Below are 20,056 nucleotides of genomic sequence, written 5' to 3'. Positions count from 1 at the left end.
GGGGTGTCCCTACTCCAATACCGAGGCCAGGACGTCCCCGCAGAACCACAAGGAGGGATGATCGCCAGCTGCACCGGTTAGTCCGCAATGGCCGTACCAAGTCAGCTAATCGGCTTAGGGCTGAGTGGCAGCAACTGACAAATGTGCCTGTATCCAGAAGGCTAGTCAACCAACGACTGGTTCAAGCACGCTATCATGCCAGGCGTCCCCTGAGAAAGCCACGCCTGACCAGACAACACCGCCAGCGTCGATTGCAGTGGGCCAGAGAGCACCGTCAATGGCAGCCAAGACACTGGAATCACGTGATCTTCAGTGACGAGTCTAGATTTCTGGTCTATTGTCAAGATGGCCGCGTCCGAGTGCGCAGACAAGTGCATGAAGCCTACAACAAAGATTGTATAGTGCCAAGAGTCCAAGCTGGAGGTGGTGGGGTGACCATTTGGGCTGCTTTTCATGCAGGGGGCAAAACTGACCTGGTTGTTCTGAATGGAAACCTGAACCAGTTCAAGTACAGGGCCATTCTGGAAGAAACATTGCTTCCATTTGCTCGTGCAGCCTTTCGAGGAAACGTTGTCTTCCAAGATGACAATGCACGGCCTCATCATGCTCGCATGATCCAACACTTTCTTGCTGACCGTGGTGTAGAGCATATGGAGTGGCCTGCCATATCCCCGGATATGAATCCGATAGAGAACTTGTGGGCAGAATTAACGCGTCAAATCGACCACTTGGACCAGCAGCCGACCTCTGTGCGTGAATTGCAGCAGGCTATTGTCACTGCATGGCAAGCGATTCCTGTCCAAACCTTGGCAAATCTCGTGAACAGCATGCCTCAACGTGTACGTGCTCTCCTGAATGCTCGTGGGGGTTACACGAAGTACTGAACTGTAATTTTACTGTTCGTAATCCCAGTCGTAATTTAACTTTTGTTTTTGTTAAAAAAAAATTTGGCTAATGTGCAAAATAAAGAGATACTTCTGGAAAACGTACAGAAGTTTAACACAGTACTGTCCGTGAATTGAGTTCGATATCATTTTACATCACTTTCAAGGATCAATTTATTTGTTTCGAAATGTCAAGTGTGGTTTTTGTTTCTTTTCAAGGTCACATTAACAAAATGTAGAATAATTTCAACATAATTCCAATGAACTTTTGGTTCTAAGACATCTTGAAAAGTAAGTTCACCCCCACAAAAAAAATATTCCATATTAAATGCCAAGTCTGTATATATATTGTTACGGCCCGCGGTTAAGGATGTTGTTTGCCGAGCGGAGGCACCGTGGCCTAACAGTTTCCCCGATTCACCCGATTCACCCGACGTTGGCCGTATCGCGCCACAGCTATTCAATGAGGGTAAAGACAAAGACGAAGGATGTGAAGAAAAGGAATAAGAAGACGAAGGCAAAAAGGTTTGAAAATACTACTAAATTTATTTACTATGTACAGGCTCAAAATAACCAAGGAGAAGGAAAGATAAGAAAATAATATACAGAAGCTTTTTAGAGACACAGTGAAAATCGCTAGCTTATCTAAACAGACTTAATTAATACCCAGGACAGAACAAACGAAGACGACTCACACGGGGAATGATGATAGGAATGGCAGGTGGATGTTTTGAGGGAGAGGGAGGTCCAACGGGTCCTGCAGCACGATTGGCGCGTTGGGCAGCCGCCGTTCCTTCGCGGCCCTGCTCCAAACTGCCGTCCAGGCCCCAAGCGGCTGTTGAGTGTTGTTGCTGCTGTGGACGCTGCTGCTGGCGAGCAAGGCGACGAATAGCAGGCTTTGTGCTTCCCTGGATGATCTCCTTTGAACAAGAATCGCTGCTGGATGATCTTCCTTCTCTCTCTTTGACCTCACAACCCAGCTCTTTTCTTTGCACCTCACCACGCAGCTCAGCCCTGGTCCTCACAACTCAGCTCTCTCTTGGACCCCTTTACCCCGCTTTCCTCTGATGACTCAGCCCTTTTACACTCTTGCGCCCGCGCTTTTATAACGCCTCCGGCGATTAAGCCGCCGGCCTTCAGGACACGCCCATCGGTGTGCTCACCTCGGCCATGGTTGGTCGCGCGACCCTCTGGCTCCGCCCTTGATGACGACGGGCGGGCACGCCTTTCTTCCCCAACCCGAGCACATGTTCAATGGCGGCAATTGTAGTTGGCAATGCGAATGGCAATTGACGAAAGGGTAAATGGAGGTTTTTGGGAATGGGAATGAAGGATGAAGGGAATCTATCTTTTTCACTTGGTGCAATGGAGTGTCATTTTAATGGAAGACAAGGCCTTACCCTAAAACACATAATAAGGATATAAACTACTGAACAAGGGTATTATAGTGTCCTTCAATGGATGCTTTATGGAATTAACTACCGGGACGCCCTTTGACCTTTACACAACACTGGAGGCAGGAGGGGCCAGAATCAAACAATGTTACACAGCAATTTACCACAATACAACACAATAAAAAAATACAATCCTCATATCCGCAACAATATTGTTGCGGGTGTGCCGCCGGCCTTCTCCCCTTATCAAGGGGGGATTAATCCCCTTGTCTTTACTAGCCTGGCGCGACCCGAGACCTATTACGTCCCTTCCGGACAGTGCCAAATAGGGTTTTGGGACCAAATTCGCTCGTACCTAAGTACTAGCGCTGCCCTGGAAGCGAGGAAATAAGCCTCGCACGAACTACGTGTGATGGTGATACGCCGAGCGGTTTGCGTACACGTGATCCGCGCCGTTATAATTAATGGAACCCGATTCAAGCGGTTTTACTCGTGCCACGCTTAGTCAACAGAGAAATCACAAAGACGATCGAATAAGAAGAAAAGGAAGAACAAATAGGTTTAATTATTATGCACGTATTTACAGCTCAGGATGAAGAGACACAGGGAAATCCTGAGACAGTCTTATTCTTAATACCCCAGGACAAATGGGCCCGTCTCACTCACACTCACACGGGGATTGCAGATGGGCAGGATGATGTTCTCCAGCGCCGCGGTGGTCGTCCAGGCTCGGCCCCGTCCGGCTCTCCACGGTCCCCGGCACGTCCCGCGAAGATGGAGGTACACGAAAGCAGGGACTCGTATCGTGTCGCTCAAACAAACGGGTAATAATCTCGGGGCGAACGGTAGAGGGCGGACTTAGCGTGGCTGGCAGTTATTCAGCCGCGTTCACTCGCTTTGGCCGAACCGCGCAAGTTATCAATGCCCTGGCTGCACCCACGTATCTCTCGTAACCAAGTTCATACAGTGCGAATGATTCTCTTCAAGCGTGTCTCCCTTCTCAGCACTCACGACTTCTCTCAGCGCACCTCTCTCAACTTGATGAGCGCCTCTCCCTTCTCATAACTCGACTCACCGACTCAACTCAACTTGACGAGCACCTCTCCCTTCTCATAACTGAGGTGGGGGCTTCGCACGATCGGTTTTATTGCCACGCCCTTAGCCCGATCGATGTCCCAACTACGCCCTGTGACGCTGTGCTGCAGCCACACGCTGTGAGCCCTGATTGGTGACTCATGCTTACCGTCCCCACTGCCGCCGCGCCGACCTCAACCCTCCTCCACCTTCCGAGGCCCACCTCGTGTTAACTCGCGCCCAGCATAACCAGGGCTTTTTAGCCGCAATGGATCGAGCCTATGGACATGGAATGGTTTGGAGAAGTAGGGCCTATCCTCCTGTCTTTACACAATGCAGGATTAACACTGGACGGGGCCTACTCTCACATATACTAAGACATAACTATACTACAAATGAAGCTACATGTTGCTCGTGTGACTAGCTATGGGGGGAAAACCTTTAACCTTTATTGAGTTTACTGTACAAATCTCAAAACCACAGCACTGCCCCCCTCCCTCGTCAGACACGTCCCCGAGTCGAACCCACACAAGTGTGAATGACCGGTTTTGAGAAAGACTTGGGACTAGTTTTTAATTACATGTGACACTGAGATGTGGTTCCCCTCTAACATTTAATCTAACCCGTGTATGTGACAGTTTTACAACACTAAATATGTCCCACCTACTGCGTTGTGTAACTAACTAACAGACTCGCACCCACAATTAACCGAATTGCGGAATTAATTCTCAAACTACACATAAAGCCGCAACGGTTGCTAGAGTGAGATGTGCATGGAAGAACTTTCGGGAACTGAGTGGCATGCTGATGAGGAGGGGAGTGTCGTTGAAGCTGAAGGGAAAGGTGTATGCTGCATGTGTGAGAAGTGTTATGATTTATGGGAGCGAGACATGGGTAATGAACGTAGAGCAGCAACGAAGGCTGGAAAGGGTGGAAATGCGAATGGTTCGATGGATGTGCGGAGTATCGTTGAGAGAGAGGAAGACAAATGATGAATTGCGAAAGATGATGGGAATAGACCCTGTGATTGATGCTGTGAAGAGGAACAGGTTGAGATGGTTTGGTCATGTGTTGAGGAAGGATGAAAGTGACTGGTTGAGAAGAGTGATGGAAATGAATGTAGAAGGAAGTAGAGGATGGGGAAGACCGAGAAAGACTTGGCTAAAGATGGTGGAAGAAGAAATGCGGGCAAGGGGGTTAACAAGGAGAGATGCAGAAAATAGGGCAAAATGGAGAAGATTGTCATGGGGACCGCAAGGCGAACCCCCGCTCTAGCAGGGAAAATGGCCTTAAAATGCATGTTGTTGTTGTTGTACATAAAGCCGGTGGGTAGCATCTTATTTACAATTACAGAACCTAATTATTTACATCCCTATAACCCAGGACCTGTTCTTTTTGTGGAAAGAAGATTGGAGGGGAGAAAAAGCACAGCAATGCACCAATACACATAACACATTCAAAAAGTTCACAGTTCACCATTTGCTGTTGGGCCGCATCTTCTTCTCACTTCATCTCCTGTGTGCAATAAAAACTTAGTTCTTCTTTCCTGGCACACCAAGAATAAAATGTATAAGAACCCGTGTTCGTTTTTATTTGCCAGCAGAGCCAACCCTATGTGGTCCAACTGCGTAACTGATGCCACTTAAAATACGTGCTCCGAAGATGAAAGGTAAGTCTGCAGCAAATGACTGCTCAGCAAAGTGTACGGCCACAAAACGTGTGGTCCATGTGTAATGTGGTGCAGCAAAGTGTCTGTGCATGTGCAGCAAAGTTATAATAAAGAGTACGGCAGCAAAGTACTGCGCCGTTCATCTGCACGGGTGTAGCAATGTGCAGCCGCACAGGTGTAACAAGGTGCAGCTGCACAGGTGTAACAAGGCAGAGCTGCACAGGTGTAACATGGTGCAGCTGCACGGGTGTAGCAAAGTGCAGCCACACAGTTCGAGGTTGCTGCACAACTCCTCCTCCAAAATGGGTCCATGGGTGGGGAGGAGAGACAAAGCACAGTTAGCAAAGGAAAGGGCGCAAGGGTACACATCAATCAAGGCAATGCAGCATGAGGGGCGTGGAAGAGCGAGCAGAGCAAGCTCGTCCCTAACCGTTCGTACCCCCCCCCCCCCCCCCCATGTCAGCTTACACTACCCTTGCCCTTCCCTGTATTTACAAATTACAAATTCGTCACTACGTCCTGTCTCCCATATCCCCCTCTAGTCCAAATTCGTTTCCCAATCCCTCCCAGGATGGAAGAGATGGAATAACACACAATGTCACTTCCATGTAGAGATGCGTCTTACTCACTCAAATCATTGCACTTGGTGCTGGTGCGAAGCTTTGTTACCTTCGTAAATGAATGTGGATGGCGTGAAGGGCTTTCCTCATCCTAGCTACACTAGTTGACATTAACTTTTAAACTAACCCAGGGTCATGCCCTGCCAATTGGCATCTTTAAACTATGTGGTTCTAAAAACCAATTCCCATTGACCACCTGGCGCCTTCCAAATTTGGGTCTCACTCCCCAATTTTTCAATCTGTGCCCTTGCACAATTTCGGGGCTGGGTCATGTGGCTCCACTAGCAGATCTACCTACCTGCGCACCTCCGCCACTGAGATCGCCACCCGAGCTTACCTTGCTCCTTGCGACTACCTAAATTGGGGAAGGCCCCTCCTGGCTCTCTCACCCCCTGATGCCCTCTCTGGCATTGGGCTACCCGGGTCCTTCTCCTGGATCCTCGGGCCCCACTGAACACTACTCACGACCCTAACTGGCTCCTAGAGCCTACCTGCAGCCTCAACTGGCCGACAAACTACCAGTGGCGGAGTGCCCCAATAACCATACGCACCAACAAAGCCCAAACGCCCAGCCATTCCACAGACTCATGCACCCATCCAAGCACTTCATTGCCACTACCTGCACCACAGGTGTCAATATCCAAACAATTTACCTAAACCCTCTACCTGACTTTAAACTACCCACCCCGGGTATTCGTGAAGGGGTCCATCTCCCCCCATTCACTCCTTCGCACCATGCATTCCACACCTTTTATCCCGCACCAAGCATTCCACACCACTCATTCCTCACCATTTATTCCACACACCAATTATTCCCGGCACACCTCTTGTGCTCACATTCCTTTTTCCACTTGCACACCATGCAAGTCAATTCACTTCAACACACTCCATTCGTCCTCAATACACCACCTCTGGTTATCCCCAACCAATTCCTCATTTGCTCCTCATTCTCAAGCTCAACACACACAGTGATTCTCGTTCAATTCCTCATTTGTTCAAGCTCATCCACACACAGTGATTCTCATTCAATTCCTCATTTGCTCAAGTTCATCCACACACACAGCATCATTTAACTGACTACTTCCCCTAAAACTCGTGCTTTCCCGTCTTCCCTTACACTAAGCACTTCCCTCGTCATTATCATCCAACTAATCTAACTACGTCCCCTCTACCTGTACAAATGTCTCCACTTAAATCTTGTCATCTACTGTCATTTCTAAAGCCCTAACAATTAACCTAGCCCGCCTTCGGCTAGTTTACACTGCCACCCCATAATCTACTGCTCATGTGCCCCAAATAACATGTGAGGAATGGCGAAACCACCACTCCCCCATGCCGGGTACCATTCGCCAACACTATCGCCATTCGTCCACTCCACTTGAGCCTCTCGGTGCGGAAATACATTTGCACAGCTCGGCTTCGAAAAGCCGAGCGATGCATGCAGGTGGTTGGTCTCCTGTAGGTTGGGTCCGTCCGGCATTTTCGATTCAGGGGAGGAGGTTATGTTGGGCCAAGGTTCAAGGCGCCATCCCTACGTGGAGCCTTGCGGTCCCATGCACGATGGCCCAAACACACATGGTCGGAGCACCGCGCCCGCCAGGGGGCGCCTCTCTTACCCCCCCCCCCCCTTGAACCGTGCCGATCGCCTTTCCCGCCAAGGCGCGGCACCGACCATACAGGGTGGGGCCCGGCACGAATCGTGCACGGCGCTCCTTGCGAGACCGCCGCGGCAACGATCCCCGCTGCACACAAAGCACACCACACACCGAGGGCTCGCGTCGGCTATACGTCGCCCTAAACGCTCCCCCTGGTCTGCGTTGATGCCCGGGCCGCGTTCTCACCACACGTGACCCGTTCCTCACTCGCACAACGTGGCGCTCCAGCGCCTCTCATACATTCCCTGCATTCTATTACCGCACGCTCTCGTGCACACCACCCAGGTGCACTCGTACCACTCATACACTCCGTTACACACTTTTCCTCCACACACTTCATCACACAATCGGCCATCGCCTCGTGTTAACTTGCGCCCAGCATAACCAGGGCTTTTTAGCCGCAATAGATCGAGCCTATGGACGTGGAATGGTTTGTAGAAGTAGGGCCTATCCTCCTGTCTTTACACAACGCAGGATTAACACTGGACGGGGCCGAGTCTCACAGATACTAAGACATAACTATACTACAAATGAGGCTACATGTTGCTCGTGTGACTAACAATGGGGGGCAAACCTTTAACCTTTATTGAGTTTACTGTACAAATCTCAAAACCGCAGCAATATATATATATATAATGCATAATGCATTCATGTTATATAAATAATGCATATTATATAAATAATCCATGTCATATAAATAATCTATATTATATAAATAATCTTTGTTATATATAAGTAAGCCTAAAGGGAGTGGCCAGTAAGTTACAGCCAATGAGAGCTAAAGGGAGTGGCCAATAAGTTACAGCCAATGAGAGCTGAAGGGAGTGGCCAATAGTCACCAATAAGGGGCTGTCATGACACATGACCCCCGGGGGCAGTGGAGGCCCATGGAACATTCGAGTGGGGCTCCGGGGGGACTATAAAACCTGGCCCGGACACCCGTTCGCTCTCTCTCTCTCTGGCAGGCTGGATGCTCTCTGGACTCTCTCTCTCTCTCTGGCTCGGGATTCTGAACTCTCTCTCTCTGGCTTACTTATATAACATAAGCCTTTGTTATATCAGCCTGGTGTTGGCTTAGCGGTTAGGGTGCCGGCTTGGGATCCTAGGATCCTGGGTTAGAATCCCGGTCGATCACTGAATTAACGCCAGGGGGGTTGACTCAGCCTGTCATCCTTCCGTGGTCGGCAAATTGAGTACCAGCTTGCTGGGATGAATGACCAGGAAATAAGTTGGTATTTCAAAAAAGAGGCTTTGGGGTGAAATTAGCGGGGGTAGAAAAGATCAAGGTTTTGGATGGGGGAAGATAAGAGATGGTGGTGAACAGCTGTTTTAAAGACCTAGAGGGAAGAGTGGGATTGAAGGGAGTGGGGGAGTTTGTTCCAGAGGTGGGAGAAAAGGGCAAGGAAAGAGTGAAGGTGAGCAGAGAGCCTAGATTTTGGCAGTTTAACCATAAGAGGGTTGCAGGCAGATCTTGTGCGACCTGCAGGAATATTGAGGGGACAGAGCACAGAGACAGCTGGGGGAGCAAGGCCGGAGAGGAGTCGGTAGAAGACAGAAAGACCACCAACCTGCCTGCGGTGAGTGAGTGAAAGGCCCTCGGAGTTAACTTCATCGCAGGAGATTCCAATGATTCTGAACGCTTTGGTTTCAACAGCATGAAGACGAGCTAGGTGTGAGGCAGGAGCACCAGCCCAGAAGGGAGAGCAGTATTCCATTGAGCTGTGGATGAAAGCCTTGTATGTGGTGAGGAGCTCAGGTGTGCCAAGGAAGGACTTCGCACGACGGAGGATGCCCAGTCGGCGACTGGCTTTGGAGGCCAGATTTGAAATGTGGTTTTCCCAGGAAAGATCATGGCAGATCGTGAGACCCAAAAGCTTGAGTGACAGAACTTCTTGGAGAGGATTATTCAGAAAGTGGATGGGAGGGTTGTCCAGTCGGTCTTTTTGGAGAGACATCGTAAGAGTGTGAGATTTGTCAGGATTGAAAGACATGTTCCACTTGTTTGCCCAGTCAGTGATTTTGTCCAGGTCTGCAGAGAGTGAGGAGACTGTAGACTGTCGATCTGAGGGATGAGGAATGGAGCGGCAGAGAGTGGAGTCATCAGCAAAGAGATAGAGAGGATTTTCAAGAGAGTCGGAGAGATCATTGATGAAGACCAGAAAAAGCACAGAGCCCAGAACACTGCCTTGGGGAACTCCAGTCTGAACAGGAAGAGGAGATAAGAGAAACCCATTCAGGGCCACACGTTGACTATGACTAGAGAGGAAGTCCGCCAGCCATGCGTGGAGATTTCCATGGATACCAAAGGAGGAGAGTTTGATGAGCAGAGCGGGGTGCCAGACCGTATCGAAGGCACGTGATATGTCGAGGGTGACAGCTCTAATTTCCTGTTTGGCATTGAGGACCTCCATCCATTGTTGAGACAGCAGAAGCAGCATGTACAGAGTAAAGTGACCTGGTCTGAAACCAAATTGATGATCAGAGATCAAGCCATTGGAGAAGAGGAAAGATTTCATATCCGAAGCAATGATGGATTCCATGACTTTGCTGATAATTGGGAGAAGGCTGATTGGTCTGTCGTTGCTAGGATCTGTTTTTGCACCTTTTTGTGCAAAGCGGTGATGTTGGCCGATTTCCAAGGAGATGGCAGTTGACCTTGAGCAAAAGAGAGGGTAAAGAGAACAGAGAGAGGGAGTGAAAGAGCGGCAGAACAGGATTTTAGGACCCGTGGGCTGATGCCGTCAGGTCCAGTTGCAGAATCAGAGTCGAGGGTTGACAGAAACTTTTCCACCTTGTCAGGAGGAAAGGACACAGAGTCCAGGAGCAGCTGGGTACGACTGGGTACGGTGGGTACAGACCAAGAAACGTTGGGTGACCAAGAACCCGATGGTCACTCTGGCTGAGCTCCAGAGATCCTGTGTGGAGATGGGAGAAACCTCCAGAAGGACAACCATCACTGCAACATTCCACCGATCTGGGCTCTATGGCAGAGTGGCCAGACGGAAGCCAAACAGTTCAATCTTGGTTTTATCAGACTACAGAATCTTGTTTCTCACAGTCTGAGAGTCATTGTACACGGCTCCTTTCCTATGCCATCTCCAGGCATTGCAAAACGTCATTGCCGGGCACTGAAGGGGGCTCGGCAGTGACACACGCAGAAAGGGAGTACAGTACTCAGTTTTCACTTCCACGGTTGTTTGTTTGTTTTCTTGTTTTCTTGTTTGTTTTTCCAGGCGATATCTCAGCCATCCTTTGAGCTTGGAAGCTGAAATTTCGGCACAATAGTGAGCAGGTCCTTTGGCAAAATCCTTGTTTTTTGTTTTTTGATTAATCAATTAATTGAGGCGTTATTTAATTATTAGCGATTAATTAAGTACTTATTTCATTAATTAAATTTACTTTCTCTTCTGGCCATTAGGCCGAGAAAAATATATTTCCGGTCTCTGGTCAGCGCGCGCATCGATTTTGACCCTGCGCGTCAACAATTTTTTTTTTTCAAATTTCCAACGGTACCTACAACAGCATGCGCCTCGTTGCCGGGCCGGGGCGCTATCTCGGGTAATACGGGTCTGTGAGGGTCGCCATTGGCATTGACATTCGCGCACGGTTCTCCCCTACAAAACTGCGTTTAGATTGTCCAAATCCAACCAGCCGTTCCAAAGATATGAGTAGTTTGTGTGCCGTGCCGTCATGAATCCAATCGGCTGGATATTGTCATTTATTGAAACGAAGATGTTTGTTGTCGGGTTCGTGTGAAGCAACCAGAAGGCCTAGAGAGCTGCGGGTGGTCTCCTTAGTTAGGCCTGGATCCTACCTCGTTTGTCATGAAGTTGTAAGTGTCTGTGATAATCCGGTGGACCAGGACAAGAGATCGTGGGAGACCATCGGCATGGATTCAAGCGCCTCCACGTTCGCCGTTTTGCCGAGCTGCGCATGCGCCGATTTGAATAACACCATGCAGCCCATCTGCGCATGCGCGGCTTTGATACACATGCAGCGTGTCATCCCGTACACGAAGATTGGTCCAGGGGTGTCGTCATTTGCGCATGCGCGGTTTTTTGTCGGAGGATCAGTCAGAGAATTATGAGGCTGTTAAAAAGGCTGTGTTTTCAGCCTATGAGCAAGTTCCGGAAGCATACCGGCAGAAGTTCCGAACCTTAAAAAGACAGGCTGGGCAGACATTTCTTGAATTTGCGAGGGATAAGGAAATGAGTTTTGATCGGTGGTATCGTTCTCTACAAGTGGATAGGACCTATGGTAATCTAAGGGAGGTTATCTTGATGGAAGAGTTTCGGAACAGTATCCCCTTGGACATTAGGACCCACCTTACGGATCATAAGGTTGGTGAGTTGAAAAAAGCTGCTGTTGGTGCAGATGATTATGAACTTACCCAGAAGAGAGGACTTGGTTTTCCTCATTACGGTACTACCTGGGATAACAAGAAGGGGGTTAGCGAGGACCGGTCAGAGGGGGAGTGGACAGACCATAGGGGTCCATTGGTGCGGCCGTCTCTGGGTAGAAAGTTTGAGTGTTCGAGTCAGGCATCTCGCTGGGGACCGGCCCCCACGTGTTGTTACTGTAAACAGAGGGGACATCTGAAGTCGAATTGTTGGAAATTGCAAAGGGAGGAGAATCAGGGAGTCTCCGTTAGACCTCTTGCATTGGTTCGAACCAAAGTGGACAGCCACAGGGATCGTGCCCTTTCAGTTAAGGCTGAGGATACTACGGACCTTACGAGCCCCATACAGGATCGATATAAACCCTTTGTGTCAAAGGGCCAAGTGTCTTGGGATGGGACAGTCAAGTACATAGTTATTCTGAGGGATACTGGGGCCGCCCAGTCGGTGATGTTGTCTAATATTTTACCATTGACTTTGAGTAGTTTGGGGAAAGCGAGTGCCTTAATCCAGGGCATTGCAGGTCAGTAGTGTATATATGTTGCTTCTGGGACACTCTCATTTTCCCATTGACTTACATGTTAATTTTTCCCCTCCCCCATTGCCCCTAAACACCTCTATTTCTCTCACCCTGTTCTTTACGAACCTTCTAACCTTTTGACATGTTATCCTTATTCATTAGACCACTTAAACAATGGTCCTTCTGTGTGAACCTGTGATCCTTCTGACCTTATGGACCTTTTAACCTTTTACTCTTAATATCATCTGGTGAATCATCTTTGGCCCACTCAAACAACGACCCTACAAATATTTGTTTATGCGTGGGAAATAATTTAATTCTCTTGCCACTCTCTTCACCATCTAATATATTAACAAAAAATATGTTTCAGTTTGGTTCTTTATTAAGATATTTTAACTGAGCTAAGATAAAATGGTAAACCTCCCTCAATGTTCTTGTTTGAGCGCCTCCAGTGCCACACACTTTTGGTAGGCTCTGTCCACCTTTTGTTAAGCTCCGTCCACTTTTTGGTAAGCCCCGCCCCCTTTGTTAAGCACCGCCCACTTTTTGCGAAGCCCCGCCCACTTTTTTGTGAAGCCCCGCTCACTTTTGATAAGCCCCTCCCACTTTTGCTAAGCCCCACCCACTTTCGCTAAGCCCCACCCACTTTATAAACTCTTTAGCATTGTATAATTTCCAGGTAATACATTACATCATTTTCAGGGAATTCCCATCACATCATTTCCAGTTAAGACACGCCCAGGGAATTTCCACAGGAAATGACACACCCAGTCCTTATAAAAGGCACCGACCACACAGGCTTTTTCAAACACGCTTTCTGCTTCACTTGAGAATGGACTACTATGCCGAAATGGAATGGGATAACTTTGCTATTCCTTGGAGTCCTACTACCTGTGTAGAACTCAACCTTCAGATTGATGAACTGGACTCGAACCTCTTATCAATGGAGGTAAGTTTGTTTATTTATTTATTTATTTAATTAATTATTGATTTAATTATTTATTTTAATTATTTTTTTTTTAGATGAGACTCGTGTAAGAGTTAACAAAGTTTATTTTAATATTCATAGAGCTTGATTTATACAAATAAAAATATTGTATTAAATTAATACATTGTTATTTTCTTTCACAGGAAATTGTATCTGAGATACGAAATGAAAATTCTGCTTTTAACACAACTTGGGATGAAGTTATTTTTTTGTTTGAAGACATTTTGAACAACCAAGACCCCCAGAACGAGTTCTACCTTGATGACCCAGCCAAAGAGTTATACCTTGGAGATCCACAAAATCCTGAAAAAGAGTTTTACCATGATGATACTTGTTGTGAGTTATCAAAACAAAACCCACTGAACAAGTTCTACCTTGATGAGCCAGAATACAAGTCATACATTGGAGACCCACAAATTTCTGAAAATTGGGAAAGGGGAGTTCTCCCTGATGGTCCGCAGTTATACTATGTGAGACACATCATAGAAACCCTAAAAAATTGTGAAATGGGAATTCTCCCTGATGGTCCGCAGTTATACTATGTGAGACACATCATAGAAACCCTAAAAAATTGGGCAAGGAGAGTTCTCCCTGATGGTCCGCAGTTATACTATGTGAGACACATCATAGAAACCCTAAAAAATTGGGAAAGGGAAGTTTTCCCTGATGGTCCGCAGTTATACTATGTGAGACTTATCACGGAAACCCCCAATATTTCTGAAAATTGTGGTTCTACCTTGGGGACTTGGAAAGATGGTTATATTTTTGGAGACTCGGAATGGGGGTTTTGTTTTGATGACTCGGAATTGTGATACCTATCTTGGAGGCTCAACAGGAATGTGGTTATACCTTGGGAACTTGGAAAGTTGGTTTTATTTTGGAGACTCTACCTGTGGGGTTCCTCTTGGAGACTCTTTGGATTCTAAAGCAATGAACAATGTTCTTTATTTAATGACGCTTGATTTAAGCAATATCAAGAAAGTTCGAGGAAGAAAATGCTGGAAAATTCTTTCTTCCCATTTCTACTTCTTCAAACTTGAAAGCCTTGAAAGACAGAATTGGAGGAAGAGGAAAAAAAAGAAAAAGAAATACGTATTTAAAAAAAGAAGAAAAGAAAGATTATGTTGTGGCGGACACGAAAGCACTGACGCGGTGACATCACCCCGCACACCAAGTGGGGATGGGCCACGCCAGGGAGAGAGGCGTGGCCTCACGATATACGCGGAGCGCGCAGCCCTGAGCAGCTTAGTGCTGCAGTTTGAGTACTTTGAATAAAGACTCTTTTATGAACCGCGTTGTCCGCTTGCTCTTTGCGTAAGCATTAGCGTGCGCAGCATCGCGCTTTATATGGTGACCTCGACGTTGGATCTGCCGTAGCGATCCTTCCGAACACGACGCCATTGCAATGGCCAACGACAAGGCAATGGCGATTAAACTTCCCGAATTTTGGGAGGCCCAGGCCGAAGTCTGGTTCGTTCAAGCCGAAGCCCAATTTCAGCTTCGGCGCCTCACCAACGACGACATGCGCTACTGCCACGTCGTCGCCTCCCTCGGGCCCGGCACGGCCGCTCGAGTTGTGTCCGTCCTTCGCCACCCACCGGACGGCCACAAGTACGAGGCACTCAAGCGGCTACTCCTAGCCACGTTCGGCCTCACGGACGACGCACGGGCCGACCGCCTCCTGGATCTCCCCGAGCTCGGCGACACGCGCCCGTCGGTCAGAATGGACCATATGCTGTCACTGTTGGGCGACGAAGCCCCCGGTTCTCTATTCCGGGCGCTTTTCCGTCGCCAACTTCCAGCGCAGGTTCGCCTCGCGTTGGCCGGGACCGGGCTAACGGAACCCCGAGCATTGGCGGCCGAGGTGGACAAGTACTTCGCCGCTTCGGACACGCGGGCGAGAGTCGGCGTGGCCGTCACGGCCCTCGTGGCTGATGCTGCTAATGCTGCTGATGCTGCTGTTCCACAGCATCAGCTTATACAGCATACGCAGCATGCTGATACGCACCTCGTGACCGCCGCCACGCCCCGCCCACCGCCGCGGCGAAAACCGCCACCGCGGGGAAACCCGCCAACTCCACCGGCCTAGCGGAGCCAGCCGCGCTCCTCCAGCTCCACCACCTGGTGCTGGTTCCACGCCAACTTTGGCCACGAGGCTCGGCAATGTCATCCGCCATGCTCCTTCAACAGGTCGGGAAACGCCCGGGCCGGCGCTCAATAGTGGCGATGAGCGCCGGCCGTTCGAGCAGCCTGCTGTTCATAACAGACACCTTATCCGGGCACCGTTACCTGTGCGACACGGGAGCGCAGGTGAGTGTCGTTCCCGCCGGCATGTCAGACAAGCACGCCGCGGGCGGGGGCCCCGCGCTGCTTGCCGCGAACAGGACTCCCATCCGTACGTACGGAAAACGCTGCCTCTCTCTGCGGTTCGGAGGGCAGGTTTTCCGATGGACGTTCGTCACCGCCGACGTGCCCATGGCACTGCTTGGCGCGGACTTCCTGTGCGCTAATGGGCTCCTGGTCGATGTAAAGCGCAGACGTCTTGTCCAGGCCGAGACGTTCAGCTCGCTCGTTTGTGCGCTGCCCAGCTCGTCGAGCAGCTCAACGAGCGGCTTGCCAAGCGGTTTGCCGAATGGTTCGGTTCTGGCCACGTTGGTCTGTACGCTTCCGGCAGCGGACGCATTCACCCGCCCCCTCGCCAGCTTCCCGGCCCTCACGCGGCCCACCTTCTCGGCAGGGGCCGTCAAGCATGGGGTGGCCCATCACATCCCCACCGTCGGGCCACCGGTCTACGCCCGGGCACGCCGCCTCGAGCCGACGAAGCTGGCGGTGGCAAAAGCGGTGTTCGCTACCCTGGAGCGACTCGGCATTGTTCGGCGCTCAGAGAGCGCTTGGGCGTCGCCGCTGCACATCGTGCCGAAGCCCGGCGGGGGATGGCGACCATGCGGGGACTTTCGCCGTCTCAATGATGCCACCACCCCCGACCGCTACCCCATCCCCCACATTCAGGACTTTTACGCCCGTTTGGCAGGCATGTCCTTATTCTCGAAGGTGGACCTCATACGCGGCTACCATCAGGTCCCCGTCAGGCCGGAGGACGTCCCGAAGATGGCGGTCATCACGCCATTCGGACTCTTCGAGTTCCTGCGGATGCCCTTCGGTCTGAAGAATGCGGCTCAGGCATTCCAGCGACTGATGGACAGCATCCTGCGTGACTTGGATTTTGTCTACGTCTACCTGGACGATATCCTCGTCGCCAGCGCGTCCCGCGAAGAGCACCTACGCCACCTCCGCACGCTCTTCGAACGCCTGGGCCAGCATGGCCTGATTGTGAACCCCGCAAAGTGCCGGTTCGGCGCCGCCATAATCGATTTTCTGGGGCACCGTGTCACCAGGCACGGAGCCGTCCCCCTGCCGGCCAAGGTGGAGGCGGTGAAGGGGTTTCCGCGCCCCCGCACGATCAGAGGGCTGCAGGAGTTCCTGGGCATGGTGAACTTTTACCATCGGTTCCTGCCCCGTATCGCCCAGCTCCTGCGCCCCCTGCACGAAGCTCTCCGAGGTAAGCCGGGCAAAGGCGACGTTACCTGGACCGAGCAGATGGACATGGCGTTCACGGGCGCGAAGCTCGCCTTGGCTAACGCCACCATGCTTGCGCACCCGGCGCCCGATGCACCGATCACCCTCACCACCGACGCCTCGGACTACGCGGTGGGTGCGGTGCACGAGCAATGGGTGTGTGGAGCTTGGCAACCGCTGGCGTTCTTTAGCCGGCAGCTTCGCCCGCCCGAACGCCGTTACAGTACCTTCGACCGCGAGTTGCTCGGGCTCCACTTGGCGGTCAGGCACTTCCGCCATCTGCTCGAGGGCCGTGCGTTCACGGCCTTCGTCGACCACAAGCCGCTGATCTTCGCGATGGGCAAGGTCACCGAGCCGTGGTCGGCCCGGCAGCAGCGTCACCTCTCGGCCGTGTCCGAGTACACGACGGACATCCGGCACGTCGCGGGGAAGGACAACCCGGTGGCGGATTGCCTTTCCCGGGCCGTCGCCCACGCAGTCCACCTCGGCATCGACTATGCCCGGATGGCAGCAGACCAGGCCGCTGACCCCGACGTCCAGGCCTTGCGGACCGCCGTCACGGGCCTCCGTGTCACCGAGGTGCCGTTCGACGGCGCAGGCGCGGCCCTCTTGTGCGACGTCTCCCTCGGGCGTCCTCGCCCCATCGTGCCCGCGGGCTGGCAGCGCCAGGTGTTTGACGCCATCCACGGCCTGTCCCACCCGGGCGCGAGGGCCTCCCAAAGGTTGATCGCCGACAAGTTCGTCTGGCATGGCCTCCAGAAGGCCGTCCGCGGCTGGGCCAGGACGTGCCTCGCGTGCCAGCGCGCCAAGGTGCACCGGCACACCCAGGCCCCGTTGGCCCCGTTCACGGTGCCGGAACGCCGGTTTGACCACGTCCACGTGGACCTGGTGGGACCTCTGCCCCCCTCGCGGGGTTTCACCCACGTCCTCACCATGGTGGACCGCACCACCCGGTGGCCGGAGTCCGTGCCCTTGGCATCGACGACGGCGGCGGATGTCGCGCAGGCTTTCATCGCCACCTGGGTCGCCCGGTTCGGCGCCCCCTCAGACATCTCGTCCGACCACGGCCCACAGTTCACCTCGGAGCTCTGGGGGGCGGTCGCGCAGGGGCTCGGGGTCCAGCTGCACCGAACCACGGCATACCAACCCCAGGATAACGGCCTGTGTGAGCGATTTCACCGCTCATTGAAGGCTGCGCTCCGGGCCACCCTCCGCGACGGCGGCTGGGTCGACAGGCTCCCCTGGGTCCTGCTGGGCCTCCGGACGGCGCCCAAGGAGGACCTGCGCGCATCCGCGGCGGAGTTGGTCTTCGGGCAACCGCTGCGGGTGCCGGGCGAGTTCCTCCCCGACTCCACGGCACCATGGTCCGCGGCACAGCAGCGCTCCGCTCTGCAAGAGACCGCCCAGAGGTTCGCCCCGTTGCCAACGGCATGCCACGGGCACCCACCGATGCACGTCGCCCCGGAGCTTCGCACGGCAGAGTACGTCTTTGTCTGCCACGATGCCCACCGGACACCACTGCGGCCCCCGTACGACGGGCCTTTCCGCGTGCTGGAGACCGGGGCGAAGCACTTCACCCTGGACATCGGCGGTACTCCTGACCGCGTTTCTGTAGACCGCCTCAAGCCGGCCCACATCGACGTGGACCATCCACCGCCAGTGGCCCGACCCCCGCGTCGGGGCCGCCCCCCTGCGGGCGGACCCCCGGCACCGCCCAGCCCCGCCGCCACGCCGCCCCCCGGTCCTGCTGCCAGAGGCATCCCAGATGGCATCCCTGCATCCCAGACGCCGCCAGTCGCCAGGGGGCGCTTCGGCCGGGTCATCCGTTTGCCCCGCAAACTGACCCTTCAGGTGCGCGGGGATTCTGGGGGGGCGCGTGTGGCGGACACGAAAGCACTGACGCGGTGACATCACCCCGCACACCAAGTGGGGATGGGCCACGCCAGGGAGAGAGGCGTGGCCTCACGATATACGCGGAGCGCGCAGCCCTGAGCAGCTTAGTGCTGCAGTTTGAGTACTTTGAATAAAGACTCTTTTATGAACCGCATTGTCCGCTTGCTCTTTGCGTAAGCATTAGCGTGCGCAGCATCGCGCTTTAATGTTAGGGTTTGGGTGGGATTTTGAATGTGAGGGTTAGGGATGGGGTTGGGTTAGGGATGGGGTTGGGTTAGGGTTGGGATTTTGAATGTGAGGGTTAGGGTTGGCGTTGGGTTAGGGATGGGATTGGGTTAGGGTTGGGATTTTGAATGTGAGGGTTAGGGATGGGTTGGGTTAGGGATGGGGTTGGGTTAGGGTTGGGTTAGGGATGGGGTTGGGTTAGGGATGGGATTGGGTATGGGATTGGGTTGGGTTAGGGATGGGGTTGGGTTAGGGATGGGGTTGGGTTAGGGATGGGTTGGGTTAGGGATGGGGTTGGGTTAGGGATGGGTTTGGGTTAGGGATGGGTTTGGGTTAGGGATGGGGTTGGGTTAGGGATGGGGTTGGGTTAGGGTTTTGTATATTATTATGACTCACTCACACATACACACACACACAAAAGTTAAGCCCCAACTGGAAAGTTGAGGGATTCTGTGTTTGGGGTTCACAGATTAAAAAACGTATCCCCATTATACACACACAAAAGTTAAGCCCCAACTAAAAAGTTGTGGGATTCTGTGTTTGGGGTTCACAGATTTAAAAACGTATCCCCATTATACACACACAAAAGTTAAGCCCCAACTAAAAAGTTGTGGGATTCTGTGTTTGGGGTTCACAGATTTAAAAACGTATCCCCATTACATTTTATTTATTTATTTATTATTTTCAAGGGTATTATCTGCTTACTTGTGTTTTTTGTAATTCGTGTGAGTAAAATGAACCCAAGATTTCTTCTCCATTTAAATCATATAATTTGTAGGTCCAAGGGTTTGTAGCCATTACATCAACGATTTTAAATAATTCATTAGTCCATCTCTTTGTATAACCTTTCTCAAAATGGCTTTTCCATTTGTATATTCTTACAATATCACCAACTTTGAACTTGGGCTTTCTCAAATTAATCTCCTTTTCATATTCTAATTTTGTAAATGTTTCTGATGGTTTTGATTTTGTTGATGAATGAACTGTATTATTGTAATTATCTACAATATCCTGAATTAAATACACCCATTTTTGAGAACCGAGTTGTGTGAATTTTTTATATAATTTCTCTTTTAAAGTACGATTAAAACGCTCAATAACAACTGCCTTTCCTTCATTAAAGGTGCTGTATAATTTAATACCCTTCCCCTTATGAAATTT

Source organism: Myxine glutinosa, chromosome 6 (assembly GCF_964187855.1).
Source record: "Myxine glutinosa chromosome 6, kmMyxGlut1.1, whole genome shotgun sequence".
Taxonomy (NCBI): Eukaryota; Metazoa; Chordata; class Myxini; order Myxiniformes; family Myxinidae; genus Myxine; species Myxine glutinosa.
The sequence above is the reverse complement of the archived record's forward strand: the minus strand, read 5'-3'. Positions refer to the sequence as shown.